Source organism: Ammospiza nelsoni, chromosome 10 (genome assembly GCF_027579445.1).
Source record: "Ammospiza nelsoni isolate bAmmNel1 chromosome 10, bAmmNel1.pri, whole genome shotgun sequence".
NCBI lineage: Eukaryota > Metazoa > Chordata > Aves > Passeriformes > Passerellidae > Ammospiza > Ammospiza nelsoni.
The window spans coordinates 27,428,195-27,447,955 of NC_080642.1; the positions used below are offsets into that span (position 1 = coordinate 27,428,195).

The 19,761-nt window shown below is 50.8% G+C and overlaps 1 pseudogene; it reads right to left on the reverse strand.

Annotated features, from left to right (window-relative positions):
• LOC132077834 (uncharacterized) overlaps nt 1-19,761 on the reverse strand; it is a 672,057-nt pseudogene that overhangs the window by 582,001 nt on the left and 70,295 nt on the right.

The window sequence follows — 19,761 nt, forward strand, 5'->3', positions numbered from 1 at the left end:
TGTAATTTCACAGCCTGCTCTATGATTTTACAGCCAGCCAGCGATGTCACAACCCATTCTCTGATGTCACAGAGCCACGTTCTATGATGGTAGGATCTGCTCTATGGCCTCACACCCTACTCTATGATGTCATAGACAGCTGTGTGATGTCACTACCACCTCAATGATGTCATAAAACCCTCTCTGTGATGTCATACTGACACTCTGTAATGGCACAGCACACACTTTCACCTCACAGCCTGCTCTATGATGACATACAGCCATACCATGATGTCACAGTCTGCTCTGTTATGTCACACAGTCCCCTCTATTATTGTATAACTGTTCAATGACCTCACACAACAAACTCTGTGATGTCATAGCCCAATCTGTGACCTCACACAATCCACTCTGTGCTGGCCTTGGCCTCCTGGGGATCACCTCTCATCTGCTTTCAAAACACTGGGGGCCTGTGCTTTTCTTCTCATGGAAAAAACCATCTCTCAAGTCCAGGCATCCATGGACAAAATTGAGAATCAGCCTCTGAAATTCCTTATATCCAAGGATAGCTCCCAGACAAAAGCTGCCCGGACTATCCAGGTTCCCTTGGCTTCCTGAGGATCCAGCTCTCATCTGGCTTTGAAACTCTGGGGCTCTGTACTTTCATTCCCGTGGAACTGTCCTTCTTGTCCAGATGCCCACAGACAAAAGTGGATTTGGCCTTCCAAATTCTGTCTGTCAAAGTATTCCTGACAACAGCTCTGGCTGGTCTTGGCCTCCTTGGGGCCGCCTCTAATCAGCCTTTGAAACACTGGGGCTCTGCCCTTTTCTTCCCATGGAGAACTGTCATTCCAGTCCAGGAACCCATGGATGAAATAGAATTCCACCCCAAAAACTCCCCGTATATCGAAGGTTGCTTTCAGACAAAAGCTGCAAGGAGAGACAGATCTAGCTGGCCTTGGCCTCTGATGACTGCTTCTCATCTGCCTTCAAACCCTGGTGCTCTGAGGTTTCCTTCCTATGGAAAAAAACTGTCCCTCTTGTCCAGGTGCTCCTGGCCTCAGGCACTTGACCATTGTATAGGGACACAGGAGCTCTGTGCTCAGTGGGGTGGAGACTGAAGACAGCAGAGGAGAGCCCTGGGAGGGATTGAAGGGTGGTTTCAGAGATGTTGGATCTTTTTGACATAGTAGAGGACAGCCAGAGAAAGAAAGAAATAATTCCAAGGGCAGCTGGGAAGACCCAGACTGGACAGCAGGAGAAAAGAATTCCCCTGCCAGGGCAGGGCTGTGGTGCAGCACGTCCCCCAGCAGGAGCCTGGAGCAGCCCAAGGCTTTGTGTGGGCAGGCACGGGCAGGCAGGAGGCAGAGCTGTCAGCAAAGGAAGGGCCCAGCCAGGTGGGGCAGCTGGGGGATGCCGACAGCCTGCAGGGACAGAGACACAGGTTTTCTCAGCATCAGAAACATCTTTCCCCTGCTTGCCCCAAATTGTCATCACTGCCACCAGTTCTCTGCTCTAGCTGGAACCTGGGGACACTTTGTCAGTCTTGTGCCTCACAGGGATCTACTCAAAGTACAAGAATCTTCAGTGTTTCAATCTTACATTGGGTTCTTGAGAAAATTTGTGAGCCCTCTCTGAGGGACTGTGTCTGATGCAAAGAGCACCAAATCCCCAGAGGCTCATTAAAGTCCCTGTGCTGGGTCTGTGCTGCTGAGCTGGGCCGGGCTCCTGGCCCAGAGGCAGCTCCTGGCAAGGGCAGCGCTGCAGAGAGACAGCTCTGGCCAGGAGCAGCTCCTGTGCACAGCCCAGCAGGGCTGGGGCACTGCCAGGGCCCCTCAGGGACACCAGCAGGGCACAGACAGAGCTCACAGGGGCTCAGCACTGGCAGGGGACGTGGGATGTCCCCGAGGGGGCTGTGTCACAGCAGCACCTCTGTGGCTGTGTCATAGAGGCACAGAGCAGCTGTGATGTCAGCAAGGGGTTGTGTGACAGCACAGAGTGGGATGTGTGAGGTCACAGATTGGGCTATGACATCACAGAGTTTGTTGAGTGAGGTCACTGAGCAGCTACAGCAACATAGAGGGGACTGTGTGACATCACAGAGCAGGCTGTGACATCATGGCATGCCTGTATGGCATCATAGAGCAGGCTGTGATGTCAAAGAGCATCACAGAGCTGGCTGTGATGTCATGGAGCAGGGTGTGACACCATAGTGCAGACTCATAGAGGGTGGCTCTGTGACATCAGAGAGTGGGTTGTGACATCACTGGGTGACTGATTAACATCACAGAACTGGCGATGACATCATAAAACAGACTATGATGTCACAGTGTGACTTTTTGATATCACAGAGTCTACTGTTACATCACAGAGTGTCATGGACATATTGTATGAAAAATCCTTTGCCAGGATTTTTCTCCTGAGAAGCTGAGAGTCCTCAGAAACAAAAGGTAAACAATAATTATCTGCTGCTGTGGAATGCAACAGGTACATCTCTGATTGGTCTCATGTGGTTGTTTCTACTTAATGGCCAATCACAGGACTGTCTCGGACTCTCTGGTCAGTCACAAGATTTTATAGTCATTCCATTCTTTTCTACTCCTTGCTAGCCTTCTGATTAAATACTTTCTTCTATTCTTTAGGTATAGTTTTAATTTATAATTTCTTTTAATATAATATATATCATAAAATAGTAAATCAGCCTTTTGAAACATGGAGTCAAGATTCTCGTCTCTTCCTTCATTCTGGGACCCCTGTGAACACCACCACAACACAGCAGCTGGATGACATCACAGCGTGACATCTCAGAGTTGGGTCTGTGACATCACAGGGGCCGTGTGACATCACAGGATGCTGTGTGACATCACAGGGGCTGTGTGAGGTCACTGGGGATGTCACTCTGCCCCAGCCCCCCTCACAGCTTCCCCCAGAGCAGTCCAACCCTGCTCGTGCACAGCGGGGTCCCCTGTCCCCCCGGGTCCCCTCGCCCCCGGCCCTGCAGCCTCCCCCAGAGGATGTTCCACGAGATCGACCCCAGAGCCTGACACGGGGACGGGGGGCCGGGGCCCTGGGGGTAGCACAGGGGAAAGGGACCCCCAGCAGTGTCCCCATGTCCCCCAGGGCCAGAGCCTGGGCCAGGGCTCCTTCACCCTGGTACCAATGAGAGCTTGAGAGCGCTGAAAAAATCCCCAGCAAGGGAACAGTAAAAACCAGATTTAATATTAAGGGATAGCAGCACAAAGTTCCTTGGCAAGAGTCACTCTGCTCCTGACTGGACACTTCAGGAACACCAAGGAAACAAAGCAACAACAAAACCAAACCAAATACAAGTAATCAAACCAGAAATTAGGCAAGAACTGTCCCTGTGTGTGTGAAACACAAGGACAGTGAGGGCAAGGATAAAAGGAATATGGCCCAAAAGCTTATCAGAGGTCAAACTTAACAGGACTTAACTGATACCTTCAACTTCACAATTTAGGAAAAGAACAGCACTTAACATTATTTGACCTAACTTAAAACCTATGACTTAAAAATTTAAAAGAGGAATAACACTTAAAAATGTTTAACTTAGCTAATAACTTTAACTTAACAACTTAGCAAAAGTACTCTTAGCAGCCTTTAACTTAACTTAGACCTTTTGACTTAACCTTACAGGCCTGACTGACTCAGCTATCTCAGGCACTCCAACCCCTCAGAGAGCAGCATTTCTGCCACATTTCCCCAGCACAGGCACTCCTGTGTGCACACAGACACAAAAAGTCAGTGCAAGGCACCTGTGAGAAATTCCCCTGAGGACAGGAAATGCTCCCTGTGGATCCTTTGACATCTCCCCAGGGGGTAAAGGGCTGAGCCTGGAGGAGTGGGGGGATCGGCCCAGGCCCCGTCGTTGTTCAGGATCCCCGAGTGCAGCAAACGGGAGAGTTCCCGGCTGGGAGAGGCCCCACTCAGAGGGAGTCACTGGCCCAGGAGTGTCACTATAGGACACGAAAGAACACAAGCTCACACCATTGTTCTCAAGGTTAAGAAAAAAGGAGAAGTTTATTTTCTGACTCCAACATTTATAGTTTTCCAAAAGTGACAGCGTATTGGAGGGTGACAGTGACACCTCTCCAATAACACTGGTCAAACAAACAGTCCATCGACTTTCTCCTCCTCCATAAAAGAATGCAAAACAATGAGTTATTTACAGAAAGTTGTGTCAGAAAGTTCACTACAAGAATGTCAACATCAGAAGGCTTAGAAAATCTTAAAAAAAAACCAGGGTGACATCTCACCCTTTTCCATTTAAAAAAGAAAAAAAGAAAAGAAAACGAACAATATGAAAAAGCAAACGTGAACAATGTTCAGCGTCCATTTGTTGAGGAATCATCAGAGCGATCACTCTCATCATCTGCATCCGAGTCATCACTCAATGATTCAAGCGCTTGATGCCTTTCAGGTTGGTCACGGTTTCCATCTTGCTCATCAGCTGGATTTTGTCTCTGCGGTCGCAGGTCAGGGCAAACACATTTCAAAGGTACCTGTTGCTTTCTCAGTTGTTTAGGTGGCCTGGAAAGGCCCAGGGTGGCTTTGGACAGCCCGGCGCTTCAAAGGACGAGGAGAGACTTCTGATCTTGTCTCGGTCTCGGTGTTTATTAATTGTTTATCTAAAAGATTTTCTTTCAGCTCGACAGAGGTCTGCACAGCAAGCCAGCCATGGGCACACTGCGAGCCCCCAGGGCGGTCACTTATCTTTATACTTGAAGTTACGTATACAATATTTATAATTTTTCTTCAATATCTTCTACCTTTATTAACCGGTGAACTTTTAGTAATAACCAATCTCAAAGTGCCACCATCACTACAGAAGATGGAGGCCAAGAAGAAGAAGAAGAAGAACAGGACACGCCTCAATTCCTCCATCTTACTTCTTTAGACCCCCCTGTACAGAAATCCTAAACCCTGTGTTTTACACTCTAACTAACTTATCCCTTCACAATTCACTCAGTGAAACCTTCCCAGTCCTCATACAGGTGTCATTTCCTGTGTTGGATCAAAGTCTAGCTACCAGACACTTCTGGCAACATTCCAGGACTCCCGAGCCCCCCAAGGGTGTTCTCGGCCACTCTGCACCTCCCTCCTGAGGTGCTGAGATCCCACAGTACCCAGCATACCCCAGTGTATGTGGATACACAAGCATACCTGTTCCCCGAAGGGATAAGCTCATAGGGGCCTTCCCACTGTTTGGTGACTAAATTCTGCACCGGAACCTTTGTTCAAGGCTGATGTGCCTCGTCCATAGCCTGCAACGAGAGATGGTGATTCAAAATGACAGGATTATTTGAGTTCTGTGGCACAGTGAGATGAGTGATTGTGCACAAAGCTTTTGCCAACCGACTGTGGGGGGTTTCACCTTGCATTCCCCATTTTTGTTTTTGAAGAACCTGCTTCAGAATACCATGAGGGCATTCTACAATACCTTGACCAGTCAGAGAATGAGGGATACCAAACTTGTGTGAGACACCCCACAACTGCAGGAACTGCCGCACCTTTTGCAATGCGTAAGCAGGACCATTGTCGGTTTTCACAGCAGAAGGTATGCCCAGAACAGCAAAGGCCCGCCTCCAGTGGGAGAGGACATCACGGGCCTTCTCCACAGTGTGAGCCAAAGCCACATCGCAGAGGAGAACGTGTCCACCATGACATGCACACACTTGAGCCGGCCAAACTCGGCAATCTGGGTGACATTGGTCTGCCAAAGCTCCAAGGCCCTAAGGCCTCCAGGGTTTACCTCTGCCGGCAAAGGCAGTCATTACATGACTCAACAATGTCATGAGCCTCAGTTGGCATCAGCTGAAACTACTTCTGATAGGTATGTGCATTCTGGTGGAAAAACCCATGGGATGCCTTGGTCAGCGCGTGTGTATCAGGCTGAGGCGATACCCACGCTGGGTTAGACAACTTGTCAGCCCTTGCGTTACCTTCCACTATAAAGCCTGGCAAATTGGTGTGACTCCTCACATGCAGAACATAAAATGGATGAACCCGGGCCTAAATGGCACAGCACAAGGTCTTCAGTAAATGAAACAAGGCAGGATTACTGACCTCCTTGAAAACCAAATGACCCAACCACTGTGCGATGTCAGCCACATAGGCAGTATCCGTGACCAAGTTGAAAGGTTCCAGGGAAAATTTCTCAAATGCCATGACAGCAGCACTCAGTTCAACAAATTGGGCTGATCCATCCTCATGACCTTCCAGAACCTGCCACTCTGATCCGTCCCTCCAGTTAACAACGGCCTTTCGTGTTCTCCCTGAACCGTCAGTGAAGACGGTGGGTCCTTGCACGTGTTCCTGGCTACTTTTGGGCCACAAAGAGATTTGTCTGAATTTCGCCATATGCAGTAGCCTATGACTGGGCAGATGATCAATGATCTGTCCTGAAAAGTTTTCCAGAGCACTCTGCAGGGACACACTGTTTGCAAAGCTCCAGTCAAAATCCTCCCGTTGCACCGGGAGTATGATCTTTGCAAGATCTGCACTCACCAATTGCAAACGCCGTTGCCAGCATTTGATTATCAAGCAAGCATCAGCTCAAACAATGCAGTTGCCGTCTTCTGAGGCTGATGGGGCAGGAAAACCCCTTCCAAAATGTGCAAGGAATCAGACCATTTGTCACTCCATTGGCCAATGATGCTCGTGGGATGCGAATCTGGAGTGGTGATGAACACAGTGACATCAACGGAGGGATCAATGCAATAAACTCGGCAAGCCGAAACAGCTTGCTGAACCACCTCCAACGCCTTAGGCGCCTCAGGGGTCAGTGTGCAAGGTGACTTTAGATCAGAGTCTCCTTCCAACAAATCATACAGAGGAGACAGCTGTGCGTCGGTTAGTCCCAAGTATGGATGTTACCAGGTGATGACACCTATAAATTTCTGAGCATCATTCAGTGTCTTCACAGAATGCACAAATTGCACCTCCTGGTGACAGATCATCCATTCCAGAATTTTGACCCCCAAGTTCTTCCAAGGCGGTTGTTGTTGAACAATTTTTGGAGCCACCTGCAGTCCATGAGCATGCAAAGCATCGAGCAACCGAGGCTGAATCCTCAGCAGCTCATCCTGGGTAGACGCAGCCACCAAAATGTCATCCATATAATGATACAGACGCACATCAGGAAACTGCTTGCGAACTCCAGACAAGGCACGGGCCACAGACCACTGGCATATGGCAGGAGAATTGCGCTTGCCCTGGGGCAATGTCCTCCATTGATATCTCTGTGCAGGCTCAGCCTTGTTAATCTCTGGCACTGAGAAGGCAAACCTCGATCTGTCATCAGTATGCAAAGGAATCGTAAAGAAACAATCCTTCAGATCCACAATGAGGACCGGCCAGTCTGCGGGAAGCATGGTAGGTGATGGCACGCCCACTTGCCATGTTCCTATGCTTTCCATCATGACATTAATCTTTTGGAGGTCTTCCAACAACCTCAATTTCTCAGATTTCTTTTTGATGCAGAAGACAGGAGTGTTCCAGGGAATGGTAGAAGGCTCCAGATGACCCTGGTCCAACTGCTCCCGCACCAGATTCTGAAGGGCGACCAATTTATCTTGAAGGAGGGGCCACTCCGAAACAGGTTTGTCCACCAGCCGCTGAATAGGAGGCGTAGGACACTCGGCGCTCTTCATTGCAGTGGCCCACATCAAAAATCTGTCCCGATGCGTACCCCCCAGACAGACAGATCATCCCTCCCCCAGAGGTTGGCAGGAGTAGAAGTAACATGAGGCCTAACCCAGGCCATCTGTCCCTCTGGGTTCGCAACCAGCATGGGCAGCAGGCTCACGTAGCATTGTGCCGTCCCTCCCAGGCCCATAACAGACATCCCCACTGGAGCCAAGGGCCACTCTGGGGGCCAGGCGGCAAGGGAGAGAACCGTGATGTCAGCACTGCTGTCAAGAAGCTCATGGAGGTGGATTTCCAACGGCGTCGCACCAGGAACGGACAGGGTACACAGCATCTCGGGACGGTCCTTGGTCAGGACAGCAGTCCGGTGAACTGGAGGCAGCCCAGTGGATCCAAAGCCACCAGCTCTACACAACTGGTCAGCTGTCCTGCGAACAGAGGACTCAAAAGGCACAAGTTGAGCAAGTCGCATCCCTTTCGGGATCGTGACAGGAGGGGGTAGGTATGGAGACCATGGCAGAAATCTGTCCTGTGAAATCTGCATCAATGAGCTACAGGTGCACAATGATGCCCTGAAGGGTGGCACTAGACTTCCCCATCAGGAGAGCACTCATGCCCCCGCCCAAGGGACCAAAGGCATCCAGGGGAACCTTGTGTATTTTACGACTGTTGCTGCGGTGCAGACATCCACACCTGCTGATCCTCGGGTGCTGGCTGCATGCCAGCAAAGGAGACCTCCATCGGCTCCTGGGTATGGAGAGAAGCTTGTGTCTGGGTGCGTCCCTGCTGTGCACTCCGCTTCACGTTTCCCAAGCCCAGTAAAGCCTGGCCATTAACATGAACAATCACCTTGCAGACATTGGACATGTGATTCGGCCTACCACACCGACCACACAAAAACATGGGGAATTTGACCCTCTGTGCTTTCTTCCCCTGCTTCTTGCCAGACTGCTCTGCTGTGCCCGCCTGCCCTGCGGTGCCACCCAGACTGGCTGCACAGCGGCAGCCACGGCAGCCAGCTCCTGACCCGAGGGGATGATGTCCGCACAGGCCTCCGCCATCTGGGAGACAGTAGGAAAACCAGGCAGAGCCACTATGACCCTCCTACAAGCATCATTGCAATTACACCTCGCAAGGTTTGCAATCACAATCCTCCTTGCCACAGGATCAGGCACCTGCCTCTCCACAGATGCAGTCAGCCTTGCTGCAAATGCCATGAAAGACTCATCAAATCAACCCCCTGGACAATGGTCACAAACGGCTGCCTCGGAGTAGCCATTTCCAGGGTCTGAACAATCGCTGCAAAGCCCAACGTGTGGCACTGGTCAAGCACAAGGGGATTGAATCCAGCCTGCCCCTGAACATTGGCATAAAGCCCCATGCCCAACAGCATGTCAGCGACAATCCCATGCCTGGGGTCCTGCGGTGCCAGCGCAGCATTCTGCACCACCCCTTGGGCTGCCAAATGAGCCCACTTGTTCTCAAAACCATCAAATTGCACAGGGTCAAAAAGAGAGCACGCCACACAACGGAGGTCATGAGGCGTCAGCACGTCTGTAGCAACCCTCCGGAGAGTCTGCATAACCTCAGCAGACCCCAAACCATGCTGAGTAACCGCATCACGGACTTCCTTCTCCAGTTTATACAAAAGGGGTTGATGGGTGTTATGAGTAACACCCTTGAGCACAGGGAAAGCCTGGGGACCATCCAACAAAGCGCCCCACAGGGACAAGAATAGATGATTGACTGAGAGCCAGGTCAACACCACTCTCCTCTGCACCCCCTGCAGCACTGGCAGAGCCAGAGGAGCCCCCTCCATGACCCTGCAGATGCCGCAAGGAAGCAGGCTGACACATCTTGTTGATCTTAGTATTGGCTTCTTGCCAGAAATACCCGGGGTTCCTCGGACACAGAGTCATCTGGCACGTGGGAAGCATCCACAAATTTGACGAGGAGGGGCGACAGCCCCGGGCAGCCACTGGCCTCCTGCCAGCCATGTAAGCATTCGCGCTAAAGGTAAATACCTCAGTGCCCTGTTGTGCTGCAGCCCTGGCAGGGGGCGCCTTGGCAGGCACAGGTGCCAGCAGCACGGCCCGCAAACCCGGTGTGGACTGGGACAAGACCAGTGTGGGGCCCCCATCACCCAGTATGGGGGTGGGGCGGGGTGCCATGAGAGATGCAGTCTGTGGAGCCGCGTCACTGCGGGGCAGCACAAAGGAGCCCGGCAGAGGCCCTGTGAGCGTCCGACCTGAGACGTGAGACTCCACAGCAGACACTCCCCCTGCCGAGAGGAGTGGGCTGGGCTGCCCACTGCTGTCCAGAAGTGGGACTGGATGGAACACTGTCCATGGCCCCACACCCGGCGGCTTCCACCGACTGCGCGTCCCCGGCAGACTGCACAGACTCAGAGATGGGCAAAGCCACCCCTCCCACAAATGAGCCCGACTCAGAGGTGGGCAAACTTGCCCCTGCCGTGCTCATGGGGAGCGTCGTGGAAACACCGCAGTTCGGACAGAGTGTCCTCAACGAATCAGACTCAGTCCGAGGCGGAGGCTGATCCTCAAGCACCGGGAAGGCACAAAGAGAGGGCAGCACGCCCTCTGCCCTGCCGCCTGCACAGGGCGAGGCGAGGATGGCCTGCCGAATGCAGAGAGCCCCCCGGGCGAGGGAACAGCTGGCCAAGAGCAAAATCCACCCCAGGGGAACAATCACCATCTCCCAAGTTGGACCCGTCCCCCAACACACCATCCCAGGGCGGGGTAGAGAGCTCCACATCACACAGAAACTCAAACTCCCCCTCGTCCATGTTCGAGACAGAAGGCCTTCCCTGGGAACTCCGAGAGGTACAAGAACCAGACCCTCGCCAAAGCTCCTCACACTTTTTCCACTGCCCCAGCAGCGATCCCACGTCTACAGTGCAACCATCAAAGAGGGCCTCCATGAAGCAGAGCCCCATGAGACACCACTCCTCCCTGGAGAACGCCTTCCCAGGGACCAAAAAGGGCCCTCGCTCACGGGTCCACAGGAACAATCTCTCAAAATCATTCCAGGAAATAGAAACCTGTTTCCACTCCAGGACCTCCCTCCAGAGATCCAAAATGAGGGAATCCTCCTTGAAACCCACAGCAGTTGCCATTACCCCAAGAATGGCAGGCAAAGCACCAAAGAGGGGTGACAATAAAACCTCACCGGCAATCCCGACTCTGTGTCTCAGCCTGGGCTGCAGTACATGCCGGCAGTCACCAGATGTCACTAGAGGACAAGAAAGAACAGAAGCACACACTGCTGTTCTCAAGGTGAAGGAATAAAGGGAAGTTTATTTTCTGACTCCAACATTTATAGTTTCCCAATAGTGACAGTGGATTGGAAGGTGACAGTGCCACCTCTCCAATGACACTGGTCAAACCAACAGCCCTTCAAGTCTCTCCTCCTTCATAAAGGAATGCAAAACAATAAATTATTTACAGAAAGTGTATAAGAAAGTTCACTACAAAAATGTCAACATCAGAAGGCTTAGAAAATCTTAAAAAATCAGGGTGACACAAGTCTGGCTAGACTTGGCCTCTGGTGACTGCCTCTCTGGTGACTGCCCCTGCACCACTGGGGCTCAATTGCTTCCTTCCTATGGAGACCATTGTGACACTGCGGAGCATTGTGGAACCAATTGGCCATGGTGACACTGCAGGCCCTTGTGGAACCTGTTACACTCTAGGCCCTTAAGGAACCAAGAGGAACATTGTGACCCTGTGGGTACCATGGATCCCAGGGGCTACTGTGACACTGTGGGGCCTTGTGGAACCAAGAACATCTTTCTGTCTCTGTTGGGCTGCATGGTCCCAAGGGACCAGTGTGAAGCAGCGGGGCTTTGTGGAACCAAGAGGCCATTGCTGCATTTCAGGGCCTTGTGGAGCAAAAGAGCCGTGGTGATCCTGCAGGGCACCTTGGATCCATGGAGACCATTGTGACATTGCAAGGCCCCATGGAATCATGGAGACCATTGTAACACTGTGGCGCCCCATGGAACCAAAGGAACATTGTCACCCTGCAGGGTCTCATGGAAGGAAGGGGCCATTGTGACACTGTGGGGAGTTGCAGAAACAAGGGGATCATTGTTGCATTACTGGCCCCAATGGAACCAAGGGGCCACAGAGACACAGAGGGGGGTTCATGGAACCAATAGACCATTATGACACTGTGAAGCCTTGTGGAACCATGGAGACCATTAGGATCCTTAAGGACTTGTCTAACCAAGGGGCCATTATGACACCTGAAGACATCATGGAAGCAAGAGAACCATTGTGGCACTGCAGGGTCCTGTGGAGCCAAGGGAACATGCTGTAAGTGTGGCTGCCTTGGCCTCCCAGGGGTCACCTGACACATGTGACTGACCTTGGAATGTGGAAGGCCACTGCCATCTGCCCCTTAAACACTGGGGGTCTGGGCTTTCCTTTGTATGGAAAACAAATGTCAATCTTTTCCAGGTATCCATTGCCAAAATTAGGATTCCACCTCCAAATTTCTGTGTATCCAAGGATTACTGCCAGAAAAAAGCTGCCAGGAAAGACAGGTCTGGCTGGTCTTTGCCTCTTTAGGGGCAGCACTCACCTGTTTTCCAAACACTGGAAAGGGCTCTCTGCTTTTTTTTTTAATGGAAGAAAAACACCCCTCTTCTCCAGGCACAAATGTCTGAAATTAGGACTTCACATTCATAATTTCAAATATCTAAGGGTTGCTCTAAGCAAACCTGCCAGGACAGACAGGTCAGGCTTGCCTTGGCCTCTGGTGGCAGCCATTCATCAGGTCCTGAAATTGGGGGCTCCATGGTTTCCTTCCTATGGAGACCAATGTCAGATTGGGAGCCTTGTGAAATGAAGGGGCCATTGTGACACTGCGGAGCACCATGGAATCAAGGGACCATTGTGACACTGTAGAGCACCATGGATCCAAGGGACCATTGTGACACTGTTGAGCCTCATGGAACCAAGGACATCATTGCGGCCCTGTAGGCCACATGGACTCAAGGGGCCAGTGCAAAGCAGTGGCGTGGGACTTAGCCCAGCTGTAACTCAGAGTCAGTCTGATTTTACCCCAGAAGAAGTTGGCCTGAGTTTCAAGCCCTGGGAATCATTTGTTTAACTTAGGGTGAACTTGACAGTTACTCAATAAGCCTTTCGTGTTGTTATGCTAACTTGTTCAAGTTCTACTCCCCTATTGGTTACTTGTTTCCCCTATATTATTGTTCTAGAGTGTTCTACTTCTAAGTGTACATGTTGTTGCTTCCCCTTTGTCTCGGGTTTTTGGATCCTGCCCCTCATACTGTTCTTGACTTCTCCATGTTTATTGTTTTTCACCCTGTTATTAAAGTTCCTTTCAAACCACTCCCTTCATCCTGCCCCTTTTAATTTTTGGCACCCTTGCCCTGAAGTCATGGACCCAGAGAACTTTGTTGCAGCCACCTTCATTGTCGCATTTGGCGCCCGAATAGGGACCATGACATTCAGAGCTCCCTGTGTCAGTCACGTCAGCTGGGGTTAGCTGATGGATACGCCAGTGCTCCTCAGGATTTTGCATTGTGCTTGGCCGATTGGATACATCGTTGCTTCAAGGGACCTTGCCCAGGATCAGCAGGGACAACGACAGTTTCACCTGCATAGGATTGCAGGTGGGTTTGGGGAAATGCAAGACATTTATTTCCCATTTTGCCACTGTGTTTTTACAATATGCAACCACGTTCAATAACTGATTTGGGGTGTTCCAGTGGCTTTTCCCCATAAGGCAGAGAAAGAGAAAAATGGGCAGCCAGATGTTAAAAGTAGAAAGGAGCATATATGGATGCTTTTATTCTCACTGATCATGACATAATATCTTCAAAGAGTGAATTAAAATCAATCAGGGGTGGATCATTAAAAATTTTCCAGACACCACTGCTGACAAAATCAATACCACTCAAATCCACACCAGTTTTGGGACTCATTGGGAGTTAAATTGTACAACCTTTTGATCAAAAGGGACCCCATTGCACACCACATGCTCCCCATCTTCCACACCATCCTTGAGACCCTTCACCAGCAAGCAGTGTGTTGAAAACTCAATCCATTGGTCACACCTAACTCGGGACCTCCCCTCAAACCTGCCTTTTTCAGACCTTCCACACTGGTCCAAGATGGCAATGGCCATGCTGTCTTCGAGTATCACGCCTCTGAGAGTTAAAATGGAAGGAGACCATATGTCACTCGAGAGCCCAACCATCCTCCCTCCATCTTGGCTCCTCCACTTCCTGCTACCACAACCTTCTCTTCTGCCCTGAATGAACCTCCAGACTCCACCCCCACAACTGCGGGTCATGCCCCACTGTCAATCATTCCACCTTCACCCTGGGGCATGCCTCCAGAAGGCCAGTCTGGAAGTCTGCCATCCTAAATCAAGGCCCTTCCTTCCCAACACCTGACAAAATGGCAGTGCCCTTTACCTCACCCTCCAGCAACAATATAACCCTGTGGTCACATATACTAAGCCCAACTGTCACACTATTTCTAATCCAAATATTTCTGCTCCAAGTTCTTCTTCCTCCCCAGAAGACAGTTTGGATTCCCCAGAGCCACCTTGCCCATCAACACCAGAAGATTCCTAGGAAAGGATCCAGAAAGAAGCAGTTAAGGAAGGAGAGTGGCAAATAGTCTCGAAAATACTCATTGCCCCTGTATGAAAGAAGGGGGCAGCATCCCAGGTATCAGCCACTGGTTTATGGGGAAATCAAGGAGCTGTGTAGGGCAGCTAAAAAACATAGAAAGGACTTATCTTGTTTTAATGACCTAATGAGGGCCATGTTTACAGCACGTCTGAACCCCCTATGATTTAAAATGCATTATGACCATGTTGTTGTCACCTACAGAATACAGAATATGACCAGAATGTTGTCACCTCTGTGGGAAGGGGGATGGAAATGTTTACTAAATCAATTAATAGCAGACTATGCTAATAATGAGGCAAGGGCAGAATTGACAATCAACCACCTAGCTGGAGAAGGACAACACAGCCTACCAGATGATCAAGAAGCAGGTATCTCCAGAGAAGTATTGGATGATATCAAAGAGATGGCTTTGAAAGCTTTAATCCAGGTATTGGATGGTAGAACCCCCAATTTGAACTACCTTGGGTGGCTGCAGCTAAAGCTTTAGGACAATTAGACCATCTAGGGTGCCTCTTAAGTAAGCAAACCAATGCTACCTCCCTCACATTGAGTGGCGTGCTCTCAGACATAGAGACCATCAGACATGCCACCTTGCAGAACAGTGATAGAGCTTTTACTCTGGGCACATGGGCATGGCAGTGTAGACTCTGAGGGCGTGTGTTGCATGAACCTCTCCAGCCACAGTGAGTCAATCCACAAGAGCATTCAGGTACTGAAGGAAGGGTTCAAGAATCTTCAAGTGGAAAACAAAGACTGATTCAATAAACTCTTCCAATCCAAGGGACTAAAGGGTTGGATGATGTCTAGCTAAAACAGGACTAATAATTCTCTTAGTGGTTGTTGTTGTATTGTTAATTGTCCCATGTTTGTTTGGATGCTTTTAGAAAGTCTTACAAAATTCTTTCAGTTTCATCTTTGTTGTAAAACAGAAACGGGAAAGATACCCAAAACAGCCTCCTCAGGGACTTCTTGGAGGAGAGAATTGGAGGCCAGGATGGCACAAAAACCCCTTAGAGACTAAGTGTGGGAAGGAAAATTCCTTAAAGTATCTAAAAGTACTCTTAAATCCTAAAGTACCTTAAAACACTTGAATATCTCAAAGTATTAATGAGCCCCACTGAGTGTTAATGAAAAGCTCTCAAGGGACTCATTCAAGCAGATAATTGGGGCCATGATTGCACAAACATCTCACAGAGTCTTTATCAAAAGGGAAACACCAAATACCTTAAAATATCTGAGTACCTTGAAGGATTAATGAGGCCACTGAGTGTTGTTACTGACAAAGCCTCTCCAGGGACTAATTACAGCAGATAATTGGAGGCCAGGATTGCACAAACCTGTCAGAGACTTCAAGGCAAAAGCCAAACAAAAAGTCCTTTGAAAAACCTGCACAGAGGCTCCTGGCCCAAAGGCAGCTCCTGGCAAGGGCAGCGCTGCAGAGAGACAGCTCTGGCCAGGAGCAGCTCCTGTGCACAGCCCGGCAGGGCTGGGGCACTGCCTGCAGCCACCCCGGGCACAGCACAGAGGCACAGAAGGGTTAAACTCAGCCTGGGCTGGGAGCACAGAGCAGAGCTCACTCGGGGTTCACTAGAGCAGAAATCGTCCCAGGTTTGAAACAGTCATTCCCTGGCTGTGGGAAGAGAAGCTGCGGTTCCTGCAGAGATCTCCTGGAGCTGGCACATCCCACAGCTTTGAGGACCTTTCAGGAGGACTCTCAGTGCTGCTCCAGGGCAGGGCTGTGGCCCTAGGGCAGGGCTGGCTTTCCCTGCTGCCCCAGCCCAGGCACAGCCCAAGGCAGCTCCTGTTGCCAGGCTCTGCTGCAGGGCTGAGCAGCCGGGGCTGCAGCCAGGGGTGCCCAGGGCTGTCGTGCAGAGCAGGGTCCTGCAGCCCAGGGCGCTGTGCTGGGCCACGGACTCTGCTGCCTGCCAGGGACAGCTCTCAGCCGGCCCGGGGAGCTGCTCTCAGTGCTGGGGAGAAGCTCTGGGGGGAAGGAGCCACCCTGAGCAGGGCAGGGGCAGCTGCTGAGAGGGGCTGGGTGGGGCAGGGCTGCTCCCAGCTCCAGACCAGCCTGGGCACAGCTCCAGAGGGCACTTCCCAAAGAAGGTAAGCCAGGGATTGCTGTAAAGATCAGGAGCTTTCCTGAGAGTGTTTCAATTTCCTATTTGGAGAAGGATGGGAAATTTGGGGTGATGACAGAAAGATTTTAGCTTTTTATATTTTTTTAATATATGCATAGTTCTGTAAATTAATATTATATAGTTATAAAACTATAATCTTTACTCTATTAAACTCTTAACAACTCTTAAACTATTATTATACGCTTATATAACCACAATCCTTAATTAGCTCTAGTATGTTTCTTAACCTTTCTCGTAGATTTTAGAACAATAGACAGTTTAGACAGTCTAAATATATTTCTGATATACTGTGTAGTCTTATTATCAGGAAGAGGACCTACAGGAACATTTTTTGGATTGACCAGAATGTGAGCAGTAATAACAAAAATTTTTGGCAAACAAGCCCTTGGACCTAATCCAACAGGTTTTGCCAGGGGTGTGTAACTAGGGAAACTGAACCTCCCATTGGATTTTCCTGTTAAATATCCTAATTAATCATCCTTAATAAAGCGTTGAAATCAGGCCCCGGCTGTGCCCCATCCCCACTGGGATGCCTGGAAGCTTCCAATAAATGTGTGGTTTTTACTTTACTGTTCTAACACTGTTGCAAGTGGGGTTTTTTTTCCTCTTTGGGTTTTAGACAACAGGGGGATAAGAGAAGCAGAACAGGAATTATAATCCCAGAATCACAGAACATTCTGAGTTGAAAGGGACACACAGGATCACCAAAGGAATGGTTGAACATTTACAGAGACTCCAGAACTGTAACTTTGGGTGGTCAGTCTCTCTGCTGGGAGCCTCCCAAAGGGCCCTCAGCCACTCCTCAGCCCTGGACAGCAGCAGCATCACCTCTGCAGGGCCCAGCAGGGCTCTCCTGAGCTGCCCTTGGCAGCTGCACACAGAGCCTGCCCCAGCCAGGGCCCTGCACACAGGCAGGTTTCTGTAGGGCCCCAGCCAGGGCACACAGGCTGGGATGGGCTCTGTGAGTGCTGGCAGGGACAAGGCTCCTCTCAGGAGGGAATGTCCAGGCCCAGGGAGATGCTCAGGGAAGGACAGGGGGCTGAAGAGAGCAGTGCTGGGGGCAGGATGAGGGCACTGTTGGTGTGTGGGAGGTGCCGGGCACAGCTGGGCATGGGAACACTGTCCTCAGTGCCCAGCTGTCTCTGCCCTGCCCTCTCAGGCACAGCACCACAACATCTTCTCTTGGTTCTGCCCTGCCCTGATATTGTCACTGTTATCTGCTGCTCTCAGGGAGGCTCTGGCATTTGCAGCAGCTGAGTCAGGCTCTGTCCTTGGCATTCCTGCCAGGCAGGGGTGTCCATGGGAATGGGGTGTCCAAGCTTGCCTGGCACCTGTGGGGCTGTGGGCAAAGCAGTCCATGGGAAAGGGGAATGAGCTGAGCCCCCTCCCTTGGATCCCATCATGGGCACAGCCAGGGATCTCCTTGCTGTGCCCTTCCAAGATCTGAGCTGCCCTCCTGGGTGCAAATCTGTGCCAGAGCCTCTGGGAGTTCCCTGATTGTCCCACGGGGAAGGGCAGAGCTGCCACAGCTGAGGAAATGCTGTTGGGTTTGCCAAGGGAGCCGTGAGTGTCCTTGGCACAAGGGGGTGCTGAGACCTTGCCCAGAGACCTTTAGGGAGGGTGAGACATTCAGGGATCCCTCTGCTCTGGGCAGGGTCTGCTTTATCCCAGGCTGACCCGGGAGTGTGATTGTGCTCTGATTGCAGCCAAAGGTGCAAAGCCAGGGCAGCTGGGAACAACCCCATCCAGCCCCTCATCTTCCCTCAGCCACAGGGAATCTTTGCCTCTCACATCTCTCAGTGGCAAACTCTGAGTGCAGCAGAAATGCTGGGGATTTCTGACCTCAGAGAGCCAGGAATGATCTGTGGATAGGAACACAATTCCTAAAACCAACTCCTGCCATCATTTGGTCTTGAGATTGCAGATGCTACAAAGCCTATCTCCATTAGTAGTGATTCCCCTGACAAATCCTGACTATCCAGGCTTGTCCCTCTGCCACGTGGCCACAAACCCAGGGCAGTAGGGCAGGGATAGCTCCTTGAGAGCCCCCACACACAGATCTGGCTGCCCCTGGCACACTCAGCTAGCAAAACTGGAGCTCAGGCAGGGACCTGGGTGAAGGTTTTCCCAAACAAGGGTGGGTGAGTCCCAGCAGGGTTTGTTTGTACGAGATGGCCCAGGTTTGGCCCAAAGCAGCCTCTGCTGACTTGTCACTGTCCTTTTCTCCATGAACAGGTCCCCTGTGCATCCCCAGCAAATGTCCAACAGCAGCTCCATCAGGCACTTCCTCCTGCTGGCATTGGCAGACATGCGGCAGCTGCAGCTCCTGCACTTCTGCCTCTTGCTGGGCATCTCCCTGGCTGCCCTCCTGGGCAACGGCCTCATCATCAGCGCCGTAGCCTGCGGCCACTACCTGCACACTCCCATGTTCTTCTTCCTGCTCAACCTGGCCCTCAGCGACCTGGGCTCCATCTGCACCACTGTCCCCAAAGCACAATTCCCTCTGGGACACCAGGAACATCTCCTACACAGGATGTGCTTCACAGCTCTTTCTGGTTTTCTTCTTTCTTGGATCAGAGTTTTATCTCCTGACCATCATGTGCTATGACCGCTACGTGTCCATCTGCAAACCCTTGCACTACGGGACCCTCCTGGGCAGCAGAGCTTGTGCCCGCATGGCAGCAGCTGCCTGGGCCAGTGCCTTTCTCAATGCTCTGCTACACACAGCCAATACATTTTCCCTGCCCCCTGCCCCTGTGCCACGGCAATGCCCTGGGCCAGTTCTTCTGTGATATCCCCCAGATCCTCAAGCTCTCCTGCTCCAGATCCTACCTCAGGGAACTGGGACTTGTTGCTTGTTGCAGACATTTCTTCACAGAAATCCTTTCTTTCAGATTTCTGCGTCTTCGGGAGGCCAGAGGCCCCCGAAGAGAAGGTAAACAATTATTATCAGCTGCTGGGGAATGCAACAGGAACACCTTGATTGGCTCATTTTCTATGTTTATAATTAAGAGCCAATCACCAGTTCAAGCTAGGGGACTGAGTCCTTGGCCACAACTTTGTTGTGGATTCTTTTCTATCTATTCTTAGCTTAGCTAGCAGCTCTGCAAACCTCTCTCTATATTCTATTTAGTATAGTCATAATGTATTATATAATATCTTAATAAATAAGCCTTCTGATCAAGATACAAGATTCACCGTCTCTCTCTCACCAGCAGCGACCCACTCAGGTCGCTGTAATATCTGGTGACCCCTCGTGTCAGAGCAAAAATTAATCTGATAAGACCA